Source organism: Thermobia domestica, chromosome 5 (assembly GCF_964235325.1).
Source record: "Thermobia domestica chromosome 5, izTheDome1.hap1.1, whole genome shotgun sequence".
NCBI lineage: Eukaryota > Metazoa > Arthropoda > Insecta > Zygentoma > Lepismatidae > Thermobia > Thermobia domestica.
The window spans coordinates 212,183,690-212,207,113 of record NC_137458.1 but is presented as its reverse complement, the minus strand read 5'-3'; positions in this window follow the sequence as shown (position 1 = coordinate 212,207,113).

Here is a 23,424-nt window from a genome sequence, read left to right as displayed (position 1 = left end):
GGCCCTCATAAAAAGAGCCCGGGTCAAAAGAGACCCACGACAAAATAACCCTAGTCAAAAGGCCCCGGGTCAAAAAGGGCCCGGTTCAAAAGGTCTCCGCAAAAATGGGCACGAGTCAAAACGCCTTTCATTAAAAGGACCAGAGCCAAAAGGGTCCCACGACAAAAGGGCTCGAGTCCCAAGCGACCTGCGTCAAACGGGCCCGATTCAAAAGGTCTCCGCAACAAAAGGGCCCGAGTCAAAAAGGGCCGAAACGAAACGCCCCTCATGAAAATGGCCAGGATCAAAAGAGTCCCGCTACAAAAGAGCCCGAGTCAAAACTTTCCCACGTCAAATGGGCCCGGGTCAAAAGATCTCCACAAGAAAAGAGCAGAAGTCAAAAGTGGCCCCTCTACAAAGGGCACGAGTCAAAAGGAACCCGCGAAAAAAGGGATTGGGTCAAACTTCTCCGCAAGAAAAGGGTAGGAGTCAAAAGGGCAAGAATCAAAAGCTCCGCGTGAAAAGGGTCCCACGACAAAAGAGCCCGAGTCAAAAGAGACCTGCCTGAAATGAACCCGTGTCAAAAGGTGCCGCGCTACAAGAGGGCCCGAGTCAAAATGGCCCTAGTCAAAATTGCCCGGGTCAAAACCTTTCCGCAATAAAAGGGTTTTAGTCAAAAAGACCCGAATCAAAACGCTCTTCATTTAAAGAGCCCGTGTCAAAAGGGTCCCACGACAAAATGACCCGAGTCAGAATGCCCCGCGTCAAACGGACCCGAATCAAAACACCCCTCATCAATAGGGCCCGAGTCAAAGGTTCCCAGTACAAAGGGGCTCGAGTCGCAAGGATTCTGCGTCGAACGGGCCCGAGTGAAAAAAAGCCCCGCTACAAAAGGACCCGAGTCAAATGGCCCCCTATCAAAAGGGCTGGGTCAAAAGGTCTACGCAACAAAAGGACCCGAGTCAGAAGGGGCCGAATCAAAACGCTCCTCATGAAAAGGGCCTGGGTCAAAAGAGTACCACGACAAAAGGATCCGAGTCAAAAGGGCCCTGCGTCAAACGGATCCGAGTCAAAAGGGGGCCCGCTACAAAATGCCCGAGTCAAAACAGCCCCGCGTCGAAAGGGCCTAGGTAAAAAGGTCTCCGCGACAAAATGGCTCTGCGTTAAAAGGGCCCGGGTCAAAAAGGATCTGCAACAAAAGGAGCCGAGTTATAAGGACGCTGCGTCAAAAGGGTCCGGATCCAAAGGGTTCTGCGACAAAAGGGCCAGAGTCAACAAGAAACTTCGTCAAACGGCCCTGATCAAAAGGAGCACCATTACAATAGGGCACGGGTCAAAACGGCCAGGCGTCAACTGGGTGCGAGTCAAAAGGGCCCTGCGTCAAAAAGGCACAAGTCAGAAAGACCCAGCGTCCAAAGGGCCCGGTAAATACGGTTCCACGTGTAAAAAGCTTGAGATCAAAGCAAGAGTGGAGATCAATCATGCAAAAGAGGATTGTGTCCCCTTAGTAAGTTGAAGTGTTTATGCAAATGAAGGAAATATATATCTGTGGTTATTAATAACAAATAGGAAATTTGAATGATAATATTAGTTTTGTTTGCTTGTTGATTGTTTTGGAACAATCGCTATCGCTTAAGTCGTTCTCCATGAAAGTTTGCTTGCACTCCCGTCATAGGCGGACTGGGTGTATTAGGGCCTAGGCCGCGGTTACTATGGAGGGAGCTCAGACTATAACACCAATTTCTAAAATAACGTAAATCAGTGGCGCAACGAGCTATAAACTCGGGGGCCCATGCCCTCTCCGAAGCAAACCTGATCTATCTTATACAGCAGCGTTGCAGACAAATTTTGGTGAAATTTCAAAATAGATCAAAGCATAAATGAATATTGAATTAAGTCAAAGCACCGTACGAAAGAAGAAATACCCAGTGAAAACCCCTACATTAATTTCTTAGAGTAATAAATGTTAGTAAAGAGTGCGTCATTTTATGCAAAAATAAAGATGTTCAAAATATTATTTATAGCGCAAATTTTAAAACTTGTAACCGTTAATAATAGGGAATTTGTAAATTGAAATTTTCATTTTAAGGTTTTTTAGCATGTTAATAATAAGGATAACTAAATTGCTTGTAATGAGAATTCAAAATTTCAATTTTGTCCACATCAAATGGTGCAGCACGTCGTTTGCAGACTACTGTACTGGATATTCTTGGCCCCTCCCGAAATAAAATCCTGGTTGCGCCACTGCGTACAATGAACATCTGCGATGAGCCATCGCGTTGTGCAGTTGTAAATTCGTTGTTACTTGATAGTTTTTGCAAGCTATAATTTATCATTGGTCGTTGAAAATTTGATGACACAGCAAGCACAGAATTTCCAGAAACAAACTTTCAAGAGAATATTTTATAATTATTATTGCATTGCCACACGGGGTGTCTAAAAAGTCCCCTGACATGGATAACTCTGTTGTTACCAGAGTTACAACAAAATGTAAGAGAGGAAACCGCCTACAAATATAATGTTTTTAATAGACAGTAACTTCATTCATTTATGTTGTGGGTCCGGGTAAATGGTAACGTTGCATTTTCATGTAACATTGGGCGCATATAGAGTGTACAGCCCAAACGGCTTGTCCGATTTGAAAAATTCTTTCACTTTAGATTGAAAACATCATATTTGGAGACCGTTTCCCCGCCTATATTTTGTTGTAACTCTGATAATAAGAGAGTTACCGTATGTCACGGGACTTTTGAGACACTCTGTATAGTAGCTGAAACACTAAAAAAATAATAGCGAATAACTTTTACTATGGAATGAACAGGGCAGCTTACTAAAAATTGTAACACTAAACAACTAATAATAACTTTTGACTGTGGAATGAACACGACAGTTTTACTGAAAATGATAAACACTGCTGAACCACGAAACAACTAATAATTTTAAAAAGTTAAGATTCTTTGCAGTTCAGCTTATGAATCGCGGAGTTTCTGAATAACTTCGTTCACAGACACTAAATTTAACATGTCTCTTTCCATATTCATTAGCAAAAATGTGTCCAAATGTCTTCACACAAACTAGCTCTGAGATTTGTTTACTCTAACTTTAACTTTGAGAAGCACCTTCCACATGTCACTTGTGTGCATGGTAGAGACAACGCATGTTTGTATACAATGTATAAATTATTAAAACAACTAGACTGACGAAAATTGGTGCAAAATTTTCCCTGCACATGACAAACAATTTTTATACAAGGTGTTTGCAGCATCATTATCACTCTTACCGTGAATCCCGTCCAAAGATGTTCCATCTTCCATAGCATGCTCAGATGCATAATCATCATCATCTTCTACGGATTCAGGGGCATCATTCTCTTCAGGATCATCAAAAACGAGAACGTTTTGTGACAGTGAAATACACGACAGAGAACTGCTGGAACTCTTTGTATATTTTCTCCTGTTTTATATTTAGTTTTTTTTTCGGAAGAACTCTGAAAGCTCTTGCAGATACGCCATTCTTCTTGATTTCTGAAAAGTCCTTAGGTTCCAGTATTTGGAGTTCTTTCGGCTGCTGAAATCTATCACTGACACATGTAACAGCTGTATTCAGAATTTTCGTTGAAGTTTTTTTATTCTGAATAAATCATTTTCACTTATATTTAAGTTCTTTTCCAGTTCATCTGCTCTCCTGGCATTTTATTTTTCTTTAAGATTCTTCTGTGCAAAAAGTTTTTTTCCATTGCTATCTCTACACCAGATTGCGCAAGCTGTTGATTTATTTTCACACAAAATATTTTTGTGTTTTCGTAAAGCATTAAACAGACATCTTTTGCCTCTATTTTCTTCTGAAGCTGCTGCTGCACATTGTCTAGAAATCTCCAGGTAGTAAGATAGTCCAATTCGTGAGACTGTAGGTATTTTGAAACAGGCTCCGTTTCCGTAAATAAGTCCTGAAACATAGAAGTCTTCATTACAGTGTTAAATTCTGTCCATTTATTCAGCAAAGTTTAGCTTAAAATTTTCATTTCGCATTAAAACCCCTGTTCTGTACATCATCACTGAGGAACAATAAAAATGAAAGAAATCTTGATGATAGACAGTCATCCTCGTCTTGGTTTCATGTTTCGTAGCGAAACTCATTAGTGTCCACTACTGCGTTCAGTGCCTTGTTTCTGCTCCATCATCGTGTTGTACCAACTTGTTGAACTTTTCGTAGTCTGTCATGTCCCTCGTGGCTTGCATCAATCATTTTCTTACAAACATCCTTTCTTTTGTAGTATTCAAACAGAACATGGCACTGGTTTCAAATAAATTTGCAGCTTCAGGTATCTACTCAGTCGAATTTGTCATAACGAAATTAAGAGCATAAGCCATGCATTGGGTGTAAATGATTTCAGGATTATCCTTCTCCAGTAATGCTTTAACTCCTTAATAGCATCCACTGAAGTTAGCAGCTCCATCAAAAAAGCAACTTACAATATCATCACAAGCATCAAAACATTTTTGTCACAAAGTACTCTTTTGATTTCATTATAAGTTACTTGTCTTGTAGTGTCATTGTTTACCACTGACGTCTCTGGCATATACAATTTGGGGAGGACATCAAAGAAAGTTATTTAAATGGTACTATCTAGCCCAACCTGTTTATTATCTTTAATTCCATTTGTTACATTTCTGCTTACCGTCACGGACCCCGTGAGGCATATCAAGAACTTTGTTACACAGCCTGAATATTATATGACAAATAAATATAATTATTATCATTTATATGTTATTCTGCCGTTAGTAAATAAATTAAATTAGAACAAAATATTGAATATTTTGTACTTCAAAATATTGGAGGGACGCGTCCCCATCGTCCCCCCGCTAGAGACGCCCAAGCTGTTTACGACAACTACTAACAGCCGCTCAAATACTTGACCGTTTATAACGCAGAGAATTACTATAGCCAGCTGATTAAGCCCTGAAACATCTTGGATAGAATCAACCATTATGTTGAAATGCCCGCTTTCTTGGCGTCTTCCACTGTTTTCTCCTGTTATTTTGTAAACTTTTTGATAGAAAATAAATTTTTAAAAATGCGTTGTTTTCCCATTTTTGAATTATCAAATATAGACCTACAAGGTGTATTAACATCCATAAAGAACCAATCAGCTTGTGGTTAAATATGAACCCAGCTACAAACCAGGCACCAGTCTTCAACCTTGAAAGGGATGCAACTACCCTACATTATGAAAAAAGGTCCCAGGTCCCAACAGCTCAACATGATGAAAAACATGCCTAGGACCGCAACTGCTCAATGAAATGAAAGAAGGGCCCCAACTGCCCAATGTAATGAATAAAGGGCCCAGGGCCCCAACTTCTCAATGTAATGAAAGAAGGACCCAACTGTCCAATATATTGAAAGAAGGGCCCAAGGCCCCAGGTACAAACTAAATCACAGTTTCTAATAATAAAAGACCATAGTGAAAGACGGACCTAGCCACAAATCTAGTAACGAAAGGACCCTATTAAAAAAGATAACTTACTGATTGATGGAAGGGTGGAAGAGGAGTGTGTGTTGGTAGCATAATAACACTGAGCTACCGAATTATTTAGCTCTCTTTTGTTTTAGCTTTTCTTTCTCTTTCTTTCTTTATTCTTTCATCATTGTTTTCTTAGAGGGCCTAGGCCGCGATTGCGACCTAAGGGCCCTGGCCAGTCCGCCCCTAACTACCGTCTTTCTGAGTTTGTATTCTCGTGACATAGCTCAATCAAACTTTATCTATTGCTGACTTTTCCCTTACTTCTAGAATTCCATTTCTACTCCTGGATCAAGTATAAAAATACATATTAGTATGAAAAATATTCTGTGGAAAACATTAGATTAATTTTGCTGTGAGAAGACATGTGGATCTGTATACAGGGTTACTGAAAAGTGTTGGGACAGAACAATAATAACGACATAAATGATTTAGTGCACATCATGGCAGCCATCTTGAATTCCGAATATTGTATACCACACAATATTTTTAAATAGAAAGAGGTATGTGTTGAGTTTTGATTTAGAGTTTAACGTCCCGTTCAACAGCGATGTTATATGAAAAGAGGTATGTGTGTCACATAAATTGATGCTAGAATCTTCGTACAAACTACATTCATTGTCCGTTTCAAAAGCATCGGAGTCTACATTATTTATTATTTCCATAATTTCTCCGGACGAAAATACGCCACTATCATAAGAACCACGACTTGTCGCGGTGATATTCATTAGGGATGGCCTTTTTTAAAAAATCTGTTTTTCGATTTTCGGAAATTTCATTTCTCGTTTTTTCGTTCGTTTTTCGAAAAAAAAAATGTTTTTCGTTTTTCGGAAATTTTTTCGTCTTTCATTTTTCGAAAAAAATTGTTTTCCGTTTTTTCGAAAGATTTTTCGTTTTTCGAAAAAAAAATCGTTTTTCGTTTTTTCGAAAAGACTTTTTTCGAAAAATTCGTTTTCCCTTTTTTGATGATTTTTCGTTTCTCGAAAAGTTTTCGGAATTCGTGGAATGATAATGTGGGAGGAAATGGGAGTACCCCGGGAAAATACACGGACACGATGTTGTCTGCCACGAACTTACTTGGTCTGGGATCAAATGCACAAGAGGTAAGCGTTCTAACACTGAGCTACCGTGCTCCTTGGATTTGGATCTAATGAAAGGTTGAATTGATTTTGAGTTTAACGTCCCGTTCAGCAGCGAGGATATATGAGACGTGGACCTACTGATTAACGTGAACGTTCACCTCTGGTGCTTGGGGTCCCGGGTTCGATCCCAGCCCCCGCCAAGTGAACTTTGTGGTGGACAAACACCGTGCTCGTGGGTTTTCTCGGGGTTCTCTCGTTTTCTCCCACTTTCTTCATTCCACCATTTTCATTCATCTCTCATCATCACCGTCTCCTTTAGCCTAACCGGCATAACCGTGGGACGTAAAACTCAAAGATTTCATTTCATTTCATTGATTAACGTGGAATCCGAACCACATGAGCTCCCGCCGGGAATCGAACGCGGGTCTAACACGCCAAAGGCGCGTACGCTAACCGCTAAGCCACGGAGGAGCTCAATCTAATGAAAGGATAGTGTGTAGTGCTACTATTGACGAAACTCATCCAATCAGACCAAAATTAGTATGGTTATGGACTGCAATGTATTTAGTAAAGCTTACATATGGCGAGAAGAACCCTAGCAGAAGTAGTGTGACGTAGGTATGGGCTTGCCCACTTTTCGCACGGGGGTTTCAAATGACACCACGGAATAGTCCACAGATAACTACCAGGAGTAGCAGACGACATCTAAGTATAGACCACACCTCAAAAACCCAAAATGGACTTGACCGTGTCGTTGACCTTTCCCCGCTACCCCTGTTTTAGGGTTCTTCTCGTCATCTGTGAGCTGTACACATGTTAAATATTATGGTGTTTGGGACTTTGGTTCCAGAGTTATTGCTAATCAAATTTGTGTTTTAAGTTAGTGATATCAAGAAATTTCACTAAGTCGCATTTGATTAAACTCAAATGATCTTGACTAAAGTTGGTAGGATCGTAAATATTGACAAGCTTGGTATGCATGGAAGCTCATATAAAATATTATGATGTGCAGACTTTTTGTTCCTGAGTTATTAGCTATCAATGTTAGGTTTGTAATCAGTGAAATCAAGAAATTTCATTAAAGCGCGAAAGATGGAACTCATCCAATTTTTACCAAACTTGGTAAGGTGGTAGATCTTGACGAGCTTAGTAACTATAAAGGTAACCAAGAAAGATCTGTCGCTTTTTCACCCAACACCTTCAAACATCGATATTTAACCTAAGACATATCTGGAAGATCAAAAATAGTCTCCTTCTGCCAACGTTTTGGAAGGCCATGTATTCCATCGCGGTAGAACTTGGTGGGCCGTGAATCGAAAAAGGTATCAAGTGCATTTTGCACCTCTACTAGGGATTTCAACTGGTGTCCTCTAAGCTGATTGTCCAAGGAATGGAACAGGTGGTAATCGGACGGTGCAATGTCCGGGGAGTATGGCGGATGCAATAGTGTTTCCCATCCAAAGTGTAGAATGGTGTCCCGGGTTATCCTAGCCACGTGGGGCTTAGCTTTGTCCTGTATGGGGAGGACCCCTTTGCGATTCAGAAGTGCTGGCTCCAGAGTCTTTTTTTTTTTTTTTTTTTAACACGGCTCAACTGCTGACAGTACAGAGTTGCATTGATGCTCTGACTAGCCTGTAGGAGTATTTTTTCTCAAAATACTGTTCAGAAAATTTGGACTTGAACTTAGTTGAATGAATAAATTTCATTAAAACGCGTTAATCTCATCCGATATTGGCCAAAGTTGATATGGTCATAGACTTTAACAAGTCTAGTACGTGTGCGAGCTCAGCATGAAATATTGTGATCCACAGACCCTTGGTTCTCGGTTCTTGAGGGATATAAATTAGAAATAATAATTCACAAAGGTAAACAGTGTAAAATTTATATTTTACAGAATATTAAAAAATAATTATTTACTAGTGATTATTAATGTGTTATCGACAATATGGCATTACTGCTGAATCGCCGGATCAATTTGAAAATCGAAAAACTGGAACAAAATATACTGCATTCGGTTATATTTGGTTGGATTACATTAAGTTACGTTAGATTATGTTATTAGGTGCGCAGTTTTACTATACGGATCCATAGTATAAGTAGGAGTAGCAGTAGTAGTAGTAGGAGGAGGAGGAGTAGGGGTAGTGATAGTAGTAGGAACGGATTAGAAGCCCCACAGGGGTTTGTTAGTTTCTGTTCTCGACATGAAATGGGCAAATTAAAGATTTGCTCAAATTTATCTATACATTTTACAATCTATGGATTCGTATAGTAAAACAAGTGTACCTCTCCGCGAAATAGTCCATCCGTCTCCACATACAGTGCCGCTTACAACATCAAAAACAACCAGCAAATGCAATCACTATCTGAGCTTTTGCTATTCCCCTTACCTGACTTTCAATCACTCTTCCTCATAAACTTAAATAAATTCTCCAATTGACCCGGTAAATTTCCTAAAATTAGTCCGGCGATACAGCAATTAGCCCGACATTATATTTTATAATGTAAAAAAAGACTAATAAATTACCAAATAGAAGGATGCTGTATAAACTGATCGTGATAGTATCAGGCAACTCTGTAATAAATTGACTTTTAACAATTGATTTTAACAAAATATGAAACATGAAGTGATTATATGTACTGATACTAAAGACTTCTCACTAAGATCCCCCATTCATTTATCTTATTTTCTATAACTAATTAAGTCAGTATCAGAAACAATTTGATTGCTTTCAAAAATAGGCAATTTAATACTAACAAAATACTATTGAATGGTTTATTTGTTCTAAAGATGTTTTATATACGGTAAGACAAAGAACTAAGTATCTGACTATAATAATCTCATCAAACGAGAATTCAAATTTTAAATAGGTGGGTCTTCGTTTTCGTATTAGTTTTTACTGCTACTAACTTCAGTAGAAGAATACTACTAAGATGAAATGTTTTTTATTTGGTTGTTTGTTGAAGTTCAGCGTCCCTTTTCAGAATCGAGCAAGACTATACAAGACGTGGACCTACATTATAAAGTGGAATCCGAACCACCATAACACGTTCAATGTTTTCCCACTCGGGACCCTGTGCATCAAAGGAATACGCGCTAGCCACTAGACCAGTTGCAGGGCTTGAAATCTTTTCTTGGAATTATAAAATTGTATATTGAAAAGAAACGTTTGTCGCTTCCTAGTACTTCTCTCGTTCTATGAGAAAGAAAGATTGTAACCAGAGATATAGTAAGTATTTATCACTTTCGGTTGCATTAAACTTAGAGATGGAAACTACCATTGTGGCACAGAATCCATATCAAAAACTGCTTCCGGTTATCGCCTTTTCTTTACTATGAAATCGGAAATGGTAGTTTCTCACTATTTCCGGTTTACATAGAGGGATAGCGATCGATATGACAATCTTCGAATCCTGGATTCATATATATAAACATATCTCATTATCTCTTATTAGTTTTGTTCTATGGTGATCACTATTGAAATTAGAAGTGGTAGTAAATTTCTACCACAGGATAAAACTTGGACATATTCTATTGCGAAGGTACTGAATTCATGCTTCTCGCTTGCTCTATGGTGATCAATACTGAAACCGGGAGTTGTGATCAGGGGCGGATCCAGGACGGACTTCGGGGGGGGGGGTTGTAATACTGCTACTTAGAGCTATTTTTACGAGCTCCAACTCTGGGATGGGTTTTATTTATATATAAAATAGGAGTGTTCTCTTCTGGGGAGCGATCGACCCCTGGATCCCCCCTGATTGTGATACATTTTTTCCTGTTTTTGTAGAGAAACAAATGAGTTTCGTTTCACAGTGTAAAACTTAGGCAGACTTGCAATCCATGCGAATTGAATATTCAAAACTTCAGTACAACAAGTAGCACAACTAAAACTCTTGGTTGGAATAGGTTAATAAAATCAAAGATAGAATCTGTTCCTCGGATGTTGAATCCATATCAAAAAGCCATTATTAGCTATCACTTATCGTTTTTGTTCTATGGCGATAAAGATTGAAAGCAGGAATGGTTAATTTGAACCACTTCCGGCTTGAATAGAGGGTTAAGGGAGGAGACGGAATCTATTTTTAGGACGCTGAATCGATTTCAGAAAACTTCTCGATATCTTTTATAGTTATTGTTCTATGCATATAAGTATTGGAACCGAAAGTAGTAGTAAATATCAAGCATTTCCGTTTCAGAAGAGTGGTGCAGGTTATGAAGATATGTTCTCTTAAAACCCTGAATTGATTCCAGAAAATTGCTTGTCGCTATCTATTACAATTTTGTTTTATCGCGACAAGTGTTAACACCGGAAATGGTTAATTTGAACACTTTCGATTCAAATAAAGTGTTAACGAAGAAGGTGGAATCTATTCTTGGGATGCTGGATTAATTTTAAAAAATGCATCTCGATATCTCTGACCGATTTTGCTCTATGGAAATTAGTATTACCTATAAAATCAAAAATAGTAATAACCTTCAACCATTTCTGCCTTTGTGGAGTGTTGTGGATTGTAATTGTATTTCCTCTTGAGAACCTGAATCGATTGTAGATGAACCACTTGTCGCTATCTATTACCAATTTTGTTCTGTGGCGATTAATGTTGAAACTTGTAATCGTTAATTTGAACCACTTCTGGTGTGAATAGAGATCAAGGGAGAAGGTAGAGCCTATTCTTAGAACGCTTAGTCGATCGCAAAAAACCGCATCACTATTTCTTCAATCTTTTGCTTTATAAAAATCCGTATTGAATCCCTATTGAATATACTAGTAAATTCAGCCACTTTCAATTTCGATAGTATTGTGCGTTGAGATGATATATAGCTTATATACTCTTGAGACGCTGTATAGATTAAAAAAAAAAAAAAAACACTTGTGGCTATCTATTACTATTTTTGTTCTATATCGATCAATGTTAAACCGAAAATGATTATTTTAAACAACTTCCGATCTGAATAGAGGATTAATGGAAAAGGTACAGCTATTTCTAGGTAGTTGAATCGATTGCCAAAATCTACATCTCGATATCTCGTAATTCAGTATTAAAACCGGAAATAATAGTAAATATAAACAATTTCTGGTTTTGATTAAATGTTGTGGATAGTTGTATGTTGTCTAAGACGCTAAATTGTTTGCAACAAATCGCTTCTCGCTATCTATTACGATTTTCGTTCTATAGCGATACAAATTGAAACCAAAACTGGTGTTAGAACCACTTACGGTTTTAAATGGAGGGTTAATTTAGGAGATCGAACCTATTTTAGGGACTCTAAATCGACCGCAAGAAACGACTTCTCAATATTTGTTACTGTTTTGCTCTGACACCTCTCGACAGACAGACGGACAAAGCCATTCTCAAGACTTTCGGCACTTATGCATAGCTTAAGCTGCAAGTGTAATAAGGGCGAACATTGAATATATTCTTGGGACACTGAATTGGTTCTGGAAAATCGCGTCTTTCTATATGTTACCGTTTGTGTTCTGTGTTGATCAACAATGTAGCAGAAAGCGATAGATCTCTACCACTTCTGGATTATTAAATAAAAGTCAAATGCATTAGATGAATCTATTCGTGTTACAAACTTACATGTATGCTTCTCGCTATTTCTTGCCGCTCTTGCTCTGATACCAGCTGACAGACGAACGGATGGATAGGCAGACAGATGAACATAGCCCTTCTATAAGACTTCCTATACGTATGCATAGTATACTATAGTTTGGAAGTACTAACAAATGAAATAAATTCAGTTTGTTTTACAAAAATTATCCGTTTTCCGTTTCTCGGTAGTTTTCGTTTTCCGGTTTTCGGAAAAATTTCGTTTTCGTTTTTTCGAAAAAAAATCGTTTTTCGTTTCTCGAAAAAAATTTCGTATTTTCGAAAAAAATTTCGTTTTTGAAAAATTCATTTTTCGAAAAAGTATTTTTGGAAAAAATGTGGCCATCCCTAGTATTCATAGCCGAAAGCTCAACTAAAAAGAGGAAGTGAAAGTGCTAAGCAAGCTACAAGAAGGATGTTGAAACAACGCTTCCACTGGCTAATAGAAAAAGGAAAACAAAAGTAGCTACAGGTTTTTGCCTTTTGAGTACTCATATCTTTTTGGGAATATATACTTGACACAGCATGCCTTTTAAATGTACGCCAGACGTGATCTGTACACATGAAGGTGAAAAATATTCGTGAAAAGTAAACAGATGAGACTAGTTATATGCTTCTGTTTTCTAACAGTCAACTTCGTGTTCAACTGCAGGAACTGACCTTGATACTACCTGACTCAACACCTTGTAACAAGAGGGCAACTATAGTTACCCATAGGTCTCTTGCAGCTACACACACAGCGAGCTGTGTGTTCTGTGTGTGTCTCTCTCTCTGACCCTGGCTGTGTTTGCTTTTCATGCTTTGGGGGAAGGGGTAAGACACCCATGCACACCTTCGAACATAAAATGATCGAAAGACGACCTATGTTAATGTAGAGTTCATAGTTTCAAACAGTGGCGTATACTGGTTTGAAGGCATGGGCTACCACTGACCTTGCATATTATTATTAATAAAAATGGTAATAATATATAATAATAATAATAATAATAATAATAATAATAATAATAATAATAATAATAATAATAATCACAATATGCATAACAATGAACAAAAAGTGATTGATGTGTTTTGTTTAGTGATGAGCAAATGCAAGGTCTTGGTCTGAGCTCCTCTGTGGCTAAGCGGTTAGCGTACGCGCCTTTGGCGTGGGAGACCCGGGTTCGATTCCCGGTGGGAGCTCATGTGGCTCGGATTCCACGTTAATCAGTAGGTCCACGTCTCATATAGCCTCGCTGCTGAAAGGGACGCTAAACTAAAATCAACTCAACTCAACGCAAGGTCTTGGTCTTGGTCTTGCACATCGAGCCTTGGTCTTGGTCTTGCACATCGAGTCTTGGTTTTGGTCTTGCACTGGAACCCTTGGTCTTGGTCTTGGTCTTGGTCTTGCATACAAGAGTCTTGCAAGTCTTGCATTTAAGAAATCTCAAGCTTTTCATAGGTAAATTTTACTATGGATAAAAGGGATAATAAACTCTACAAAGCACCAGTAGTAACGGAAATACAATGTATGTTTCTAAATGTAATATAATTTAGCGTCGTGTAAGTATGATAGCGTACAACATAGGTTATGACCTTTATTTTTTTTAATGGGTGCCCATGCTTCACTACTTATAAGATATGCCTAAATCACAGGGTTTCGTAATCTGTTTATATATTTTTTTTTAACAGATCCAACATTCCACTGGTTCCCAAACTGAGGAGGCTACCCCTGTTTCGCATGAAAGAAAATCAGACGGCACAGATTATTGAAATACCATGAATTGCAAAATTATTTTTACACTCTAAAGACATCAGATTTTTCTTTCCAACCACGATTAGCTAATTCTTGTATTAAACAAACTTCCAATTAAATATTGAATTTTTGTTTTACTGATTCCAATATGTACTCCATGGGGCAGAGACATTCACATTACGCAAAAGCGATGAAAAAATTGCAGACTTTCGAAACATGGGCATGGAGAAAAAAGGAGAGAATTAGCCGTGTTGAACGAAAACGAATGTGTTAGAAATATTAGCAGTAGGAGAAAAAAAGAAGAATTTTAGATATTGTTAAGAGGGGGAAAGGGAACTGTTTAGGATATTGGCTGACGAGGAACTGTATTACAAGGGACGTGCTAGAGAGTATTGTGGAAGGAAAAAGAGGGAGGGAGCGAAGCAGACTAGTTGAAGGAAGGTATTGAAACAGAAAATTGCCACGTCAAGACGAAGAGACCAGCTGAGGACCACCGAACGTCAAACCTTGTCTGTTGAAGCAAATAACCTGCCAATAATAGCAGAATAGCTATTATGATGATGATATGTTTAGCAATATTGACAAAAAAAAAGAGGGAAAGAAAATTAAAATAATAATTATTATAATCAAACCTCTTAATATTTTAGAATAATTTGAGGGAAAACTGAAAACGACTCAACTATCTATGTCTTTTGTGTAGACTCAATTTATATAAATACTGTTGACCTGTATTAGAAATACAAAATAAGGGCATCAAACTCCAAGTTATTTGAAGTCTCACTTGTGAATATGGATTACTAGCATCAAGTACCTACTTTGTTGGGTTAAACTAAAATAATATATATTGCTTAATTGGGATCGTAGCAAGTCTTATGCGAGAGTAGTAAGGAATTGGGGATGCACTGACGAACTAACATTTGAACAAATTAAATGAACAGATTCAAATTTATACCTTTTAATATACGAATTTATTCACTTCCTATCGAGAAATTAGTCTATTGGCCTAGGATGAAAGTCATATCATACTCAGAGAGACCTTGTGTACATACCTCTTTTCCTGTCCATACCGGGCCCACTATTTCTCCTTTCGTCGGATGTCTTTTCACTTAAGATCACAAAGACGACGAACCGAGGTTCTAACCAGAATCATCCTTAGCCTTACTGTCGTCTGGATTTTATTCAGAAGTCACTTCCTAGGTTCAATTCAGCAGTTTTCTATCATTGAACCCGGCAGTACACTAAAGAATGCGGAATCCAGACAGGGTGGTATGATCAGGACAGAGCAATGTACTCAAAGAAAATACTGTAAAACTTCAATGGCTCGTTCTCTCCAAGTATGATACAAACAATATATATATATATATATATATATATATATATATATATATATATATATATATATATATATATCGTTAGTCAATCACTTTTTTACTATTAGTAAAACGCTCTCTAATATCGGTCATCTTCGATTATTTTTATGTTTCCCTCTCTTCCTCCTCCCCAAGTTGCCGGACTGAATTTGGATTTAAACGGCATCACAAGTGTCACTGTTCGTGTCAGAGACCACGAAACTATGGATTCGGCACTAATATTTGGTCATTTTTAATCATTATTATGCATCTCCCTCTTCCCCAAATTACGAGGCTGAAATTAGTCGTAAATGTTATAGGATGTCTCAGTATTCAACTCAGCGATCTCGAAAACTATGGATTCGACACTAATATTCGCCATTTTCGATCATTTTTATATATCTCCCCTCCGCCAAGCTACGGGGCTGAATTTTGATTTAAACAGCACCGGAAGTATCATTGTTTACCTTAGCGGTCCCCAAAACTATAGATTCCATTTCAATGTCGGTCATTTTCCATCACTTTTAAATATCTTTCCTCTCCCTCTCCCCTAAACTTCAAGATCAAAGTGATATGATAGAAACCATCTCAGGCCCGATCCTCATCTATCTTAAAATAAGATCGAGTTCGGTCAGGTGGTTCAAGAGTTATAAAGTTATATATATATATATATATATATATATATATATATATATATATATATATATATATACCCTTTCGCTCTTCTCCCCCTAGGTTCTACCACCAAAGTGAACTGACATATAACATTCCAGGCTTGAACCTCATCTATGTTAAAAATTTGATCGAGATTACTCGTTTGGTTGAAGTTGTTAAGTTTTATTTATTATTATATAACTCCCCCTTCTCCCCTCTCCTAAGCTTACCGTCAAAGTGAAATGACGAAAACACTCCCAGGCTCAAACTCCATCTGTGTTGAAAATTTGATCGAGATCGGTTGGGTGGTTCAAGAGATTAGGAGTCACAAAAATAGTCACTTTCAATTTTATGACATAGATTTATTGTTGTAGGATAATGTTATATCGCTCAACCCTCGATGTGTCGTATACCTAAGGATGCTAAAAGTTATATTGATAAACAATTATTCAACGTATAAGGATCCGCCCATGAAATCAAACTTGCGGTTACATGTATTAAGTTTTTTCAATGTCATGAAAATGTTATTTCGATATTAATTTTATGAGCACACATTAAAAATTCCCAACGGATGCTTGAGTCTGGGAGCCAAGGCCATACCCATGTAGTCGACACCTATGGTGTACGGTATCACCAATGTTCAATACTACATTTCACTTTAGTTTTGGAAGAAAAACACCACTAATATGTTTTAAAACGAAACGAAATATCTAGTTTAACGTCCCACGATTATGCATCGGGGCTAAGGGAGACGGTATTCATGAGAAATGAATGAAATAGTGGATTGAAGAAAGTAGGAGGGAACATCAAAACACCGAGAAATAGAGACCTGCACGGGCCGAAGTTTTCGGCCCGAGCCCAATCCAGCCCGAATGTACGTAGGCGCGGCCCAGCCCGGATCCGAAACGTTTTGGAGATTTTCGGCCCGAGCCCGGCCCGGCCCTATAAGTTTTTTAAAATTCTTGGCCCAAGCCCGGCCCGGGCCCGATAAATTTTCTAAGTTTCATTTTATAACATTTTTCACGGGCACACTTCTTCAACGTTTGCCTTTATTCTAATTATCGAATGTCAATAATTATTAAAGAATTGCCATTAATCGGCCCCAGCCCGGCCCGACCTGAAAAGAAATCAGTGTCGGACCGCCAAGCCCGGCCCGACTCAAAGAAATAATAGAATCGGCCCGCCCAAGCCCGGCCCGCGGGTAGGGCCGGGCTTCGGGTCTCGGGCAAGGCCCGGCCCATGCAGGTCTCTACCGAGAAAACCCACGCACACGGTGTTTGCCCACTAAAAAGTTTCCATGGCGCATGCTGGAATCCAACCAGGGACCCCTATAACCACATGTGACTGCTCTACCACCGAAACGGTACTTGTGCAAGACTCTTGCGCAAGAGTCTTGGTCTTGGTCTTGCAGGTGTGGTCTTGGTCTTGGTCTTGCACCCCTTGGTCTTGGTCTTGGTCTTGCATCGGGATTCCTGGTCTTGGTCTTGCATGCAAGACTCTTGCAAAAACTGCAAGACCAAGACTCTTGCGCTCATCACTAGTTTTGTTTGATCTTTTGTTTTGAGACCGTTAATGTTTTCCACCGTAAATGAAATTCCATCATACATTTGTGCAGTTAACTTCTTGTGGATTGCGTTCGTAAAATGTTAATTTTTACCAATGTCACTTCCCTCAAGAGACGCCTCTGTTACTGACGTTGGTTGTCATTCCATACCAGTATACACAAAAATTCTGCAGACATCATTATAATTGTTATGTTTATCATCGCTATCTAAATCTCAAATTTTTGCGTTGTGTTAACAAACGATTCTCAGGCCCTTTTGTTGCGGAGACATTCCGACCCGGGCCCTTTTGATGAGGGGTGTTTTGATTCGGGCCTTCTGTCTCGGGCCCGTTTGTTGAGGAAATATTTCGACCCGGGCCCTTTCGACGCGGGCCCGTTTGACTCCGGCTTTATTTGACTCGGGTCCATTTGACGCAGGGCTTTTTGACTCGGGTCCCTTTGTCGTGGAACACTTTTGACTTGGGTTCTTTTTATGAGGGGCGTTTTGAGTCGGCCCCTTTTGACTCCAGCCCTTTAAACCAGCACCCTTTTGACGCACGGCCGTTTGACTCGGGCACTTTAGTAGGGGGACCCCTTTGGACTCGGCTCCTTTTTATGAGGGCATTATGATTCGGGCCCTTCTGTTGTGGAGACCTTTTGAACAGGTCCCTTTTGATGTAGGGCCGATTTCACTCGGGCCCTTTTGTAGCGGGGCCCATTTCGACGCAGGCGCGTTTAATGCAGGTCCTTTTGACTCGGGTCTTTTGTCGTGAGACTCTTTTGACTATGGTCCCTTTTATGAGGGGCGTTTTGATTCGGGCCTTCTGGCTCGGGCCCTTTTGTTGAGGAGACCTTTCGACCCGGGCCCTTTAGACGCGGGGCCGTTTGACTCCGGCTTTATTTGACCCGGGTCCGTTTGACGCAGGGTCTTTTGACTCAGGTAACTTTGTCGTGGAACCCTTTTGACCCGGGCTCTTTTTATGAGGTGCATTTTGATTTGGCCCCTTTTGACTAGGGCCTTTTTAATCCGCGACCTTTTGACTTACGGCCGTTTGACTCGGGCCCTTTCGTAGCGGGGCCCCTTTTGACTCTGCTCCTTTTTATGACGGGCGTTTTGATTCGGGCCCTTTTGACTCGGGACTTATGTTGTGGAGACCTGTTGACCCGGGCCCTTTTGATGTGGGGTCGTTTTCACACGGACCCTTTTGTGGCAGTGCCCCTTTTGACCCGGGCTCATTTGACGCAGGGCCTTTGACTCGGATCCTTTTCTCGTGGGCTCCTTTTGACTATGGCTCTTTTTATGAGGGGCGTTTTGATTCGGCCACTTTTGACTCGGTCCCTTTTGACGCAGGGTCGTTTGACTCTGGCTCTTTTGTAGCGGAGTTCCTTTTGACTCGGGCTTTTTTCTGAGGGTCGTTTTGATTCGGTGCCTTTTGACTCGGGCCCTTTTGTTGCGGAGACCTTTCGACCCGGGTCCTTTTTATGAGGGGCGTTTTGATTCAGGCCCTTTTGATCTGAGCCCGTTTGACGCAGGGTCTTTTGACTCGTGCCCTGTTTTTGCGGAGATCTTTTGACTCGGGCCCTTTTGTAGCGAGGGGGCCATCTCGACCCGGGCCCATTTGACGCAGGGCCCTTTTGACTCGGGTCTTTCTGTCTTTGCCCTTTTGTTTGGCCCTTCTGACATGGAACCATATATATAACGCAGCAGCTGAAATACCTGTGGCAGAGGACCTGGGGGAGTATGAGTAAATCGATGATCGATCAATCCAGGGCGCAGTAAAATTAGTTACACCACTGTTCATAACTATTTCTTTCTATTCTCTCTACATCATGTCTGGAGATGAATGTTCTGACTAATAAGCTACAATGGCGAAAGACGATATACGCTATCAATGATAAATGTTATGACTGTTAATATATATAGGGAATAAAACGAAACATTCTATATCGGACTTCCCCTCCACCCGTTGAAAAAAATCCTGCGGGCGTTAGTGATTATGATGTTGCTTAGTTACTGTATTATATTGTTCTATACACGGAATAAATACTTATGTGTTTTATATAATAATGAGAACCTTATTTACATTTATTACGGCCCTTGCTTTACGAGAAACATTTTCACGTTCAGCGTAATCAGTTTCCATTCTAAAATAATTACAGTGAGGCGAATGAAATAATTCACGCACAGATTTAGGACTTAGAATAATGTTTTGCGAACATGTAGTAAATCCCTGAAGATTAAAAAGCGCTAGTAGCAGTAATTAGCTTAGTCGTTTCCTATAGTCCCTTAGTGAATTACATAAATCTTACAGATGTTGTATCTCTTTCTTTCTCCTCTCTATACATCATGTCTGGAGATTAATGTATGGACAAATAGGCTACAGAGGCAATTTTAAAAAGTAAGATGATCTACGCTATCAGTGACAGATGTTGTGGTGTTTAACTTAACATATAAGGCAATAATACGAATCTTTTCAGAGATGACAGTGCACTGATGCTTCAAATCTGTGTCTTTACTCCCTATACCTACTTTATTTTTCTAGTCAAAATAAAAACTCTTCAAAATTAATCACAAATTCTTATGCAACCATCCCTTCTTTAATGTACTGCGCTGTCACATACCCGTCACGGCGATGTAAAGGCACTTTTGGCGACGAGGATACAAATAGTCGACAAACATAAATTCTTATTTACGTAAGAAGTTTCTGATATTAATAAAATTTACATCTGCAGTAAATAGTAATATTAAACTTCTAAATTCTATTTTGAGAGGCATCTAGTGACTGAGGCATGAACTATGTGCTATTTTCGTATTTTCTATTTTCGTATTTTTTTTTTTTTTCGAAACTACGTATGGTTCCGACTTAAGTAACTTTCTACTTGCGCAAAGTCATGAAGCCTATTGACGGAAGTTCAGAACTATTGGTTTATCAAAACTTTTGCCTGTTATTTCCATTTTAAGCCAATTCTAATGCTTATACATTGTTCATGCTATAAACAAAGGTTGGGAACTGTTGTTCTACTATGACCATGCAAGTTTATATGGCCCTTGTCTATCGTTTCAAAAGCATTATAAATAATAAGTCAATATTAGCAACGGTTTTCTTTAATATTGTTTCAGACCAAAAATTGTGAAAATTTATCGCAGATGTTTCATTTAAGATGGTATGAGATCGGCAGTAACGATTGATTTTCTTTCTTCCCTTTTTCCTTTCTTTCTTTCCTTCTTTCTTTCTTTCTTCATTATTCAGGTGAAAAATATTCTAAATATTACTAATAGAATAACTCGCTCCAATACTTCTCCAAATATTCTTCAAAGATATAATGAACGTTCCAGAAAATTTATCCAGTTATCAACTCTCCATAACAATATCAGATTCTTCTCGCCTTATTTGTCCTCTGCTGTAAATAAGTATTACTTCGAAATATAATCATTTTTTTCCAAACAAAAGCTCCCTTTTAACAAATTTAAAAAAAAATAATATGATTGATTGAATGCCATAGGGCAGGTAGTATAGAGTTAGAAATTTACTTTTATAGGCTTTACATGAAGAAAACTAATTTATTACAACAATATATAACAAAGTGCATATAAGATAAACCATTACTAAAAGAGCTTATTAAATGAATGATATTTACAAGATAATTGAAGGGTTTACATTCTCGTCTTATATGTTAGGACTGTTTATGTGTAACAACGAGAGCTTAAATTCCTCGGGGGGAGCCATAACAAATCTTAAAAAAATAATATTGATTGATTGAATGCCATAGGGCAGGTAGTATAGAGTTAGAAATTTACTTTTATAGGCTTTACATGAAGAAAACTAATTTATTACAACAATATATGACAAAGTGCATATAAGATAAACCATTACTAAAAGAGCTTATTAAATGAATGATATTTACAAGATAATTGAAGGGTTTACATTCTCGTCTTATATGTTAGGACTGTTTATGTGTATTTTTTACCAGAGTCACTAACAGAGCTTTATGCGAGCGTACTTACAGTGTCTTTACGTTTATTGCCATTAGTAACAGAATTACTCCTTCCCAATGTCACTTTTCTACGAAGCAAGAGTGGTAACTAGGAGGTTGATAGATTCTTTTGCACACCTAGACTAAATTGTCTACGGTTTTTATAATACTTTCATTTCACGGAACTGGAATTGTTTTTGTTTTTACTTTTCTAAATTCGTCCGCATTACCTACAAACGTGCTGTTAGTTCTATTTAAAAATGTTTTTACTTTGCTATATTGTTTTAAAAACTTAGAGTTGATCCGTTAACTGTGTACTTCTATATTATTATTTTTAAACCTCAAAATGAGGAATGTCTTACTTTCTTCACTACTACTCCATATGGGCAGTCACATGCGTATCACAAAAAATCCTTCATACATTAAACCATCAATACATTAAATAATCAGAAACAACGTTTCTTCACAAGCAAGCAGAGTACTATAAAACAGACTACAACGAAAACATACAATATATATAACATTTACACATGTGGTAGACCATACATATTCATGAAGAAATTTGAACCATTTCATCGTAACTAGATTCAATTGCTTTTTATAATTTCAAACAGAAGAAACTGATGTCCCACTTCTTCGTAGTTAGAAACTTCTCTTGTTCATCATCCTGTATCGTTTTCTTTTCCTTTTATGATTAAATATCTTCATTATATATCAAAATGTTTTCATTATTTTTCTTTTTTTTCTTAAAAAAATTTGTGCCTTGGCACGGAAGCTACAAGTAAAAATTTTCTTTTGTTTGGTTTTCCAAAAGAGTAAAGTGCGTTAAAGCATCTAGTAACAATCAGGGTTTTTTAAAGGAAACATCAAACAGTGACAGCACAAAGGTGTAAAAAGCTGAAGTTTTAACCCTGTTGCAAGGGCTTCAGTAGTTGTTTGAAGAGCCTCTTAACATTCATCGATTTCCTCTGAAGCAACACAGTAGGCGCCGCCACCACGATCTTTTCTTCCTTGGATGTTCTGAAGTTTCAGGAAAGGAATTGCGTATCACTGCACCAATTTCTGATTCTGGGATGTCATCTAACCACTGTTTCTCAGGAGAGGAATTGAATATGATTCCATCGAGCTCTGATTCTGGGATGTCACTTAGCGTATCATTGTCTGAGACATCGCTTTTATCATCATCTGAAGCTATTGTTGTAACTGAATTGCTGCAGTGTATTAGATACTCAGGCATGTTGTTGACAAAATCGAGTTCTTCACCGCCGCATAGTAACATGGCCCGATCGCTCTCGTTATCTTCAGTTGCATTTGGATCGCAGCAAGCATCTTCTGGAACATACTCAATGGAAGGCTCCTGATGAAGTACAAAGGATCGTAAATCAGCGCGAATACTGACATAAGATTATGGTAACATGCATTTTACACACATGTCATTAACACAGAACCATGTAATTGAGTAAGCACGCAAGGTGTATATAAAAACACGAGTAACCACCTCTTCATCATACTTATAAGCATGGGCGCAAATCTGTCTTCAACATTGGGGGGGGACGGGTAAGACTGTTCTCATATATATATATATATATATATATATATATATATATATATATATATATATATATATATATATATATATATATATATATAAGCGATGTTCAAAATATTTGTGAAGTTGAAAACAATGCTGTGGAGGATCAGGGAGCAGAATTGTCTTCAGTGGCGTATTTAGGGGGCTATCGGGCTCTAGCTCCCCCCGAAATAAATAAATTTGTTAGTTTTTGCATTCCACGTACAACAATAATCCTTACCATTTCTAAGAATGTCATTGACTTTCCATTTTCTTATGCTCTTTGTTCAGAAATAATACTGTATTTGTCAAACTTCATTACATGTAAGAACTGTGTAATTTTGTTCTTTCTTTCATCCTTTCTACTTTTCTGTTTCTTTTTCTTGATGTTACTTTCTTTCATTTCGCCTATCATACTTTATTGACGGTT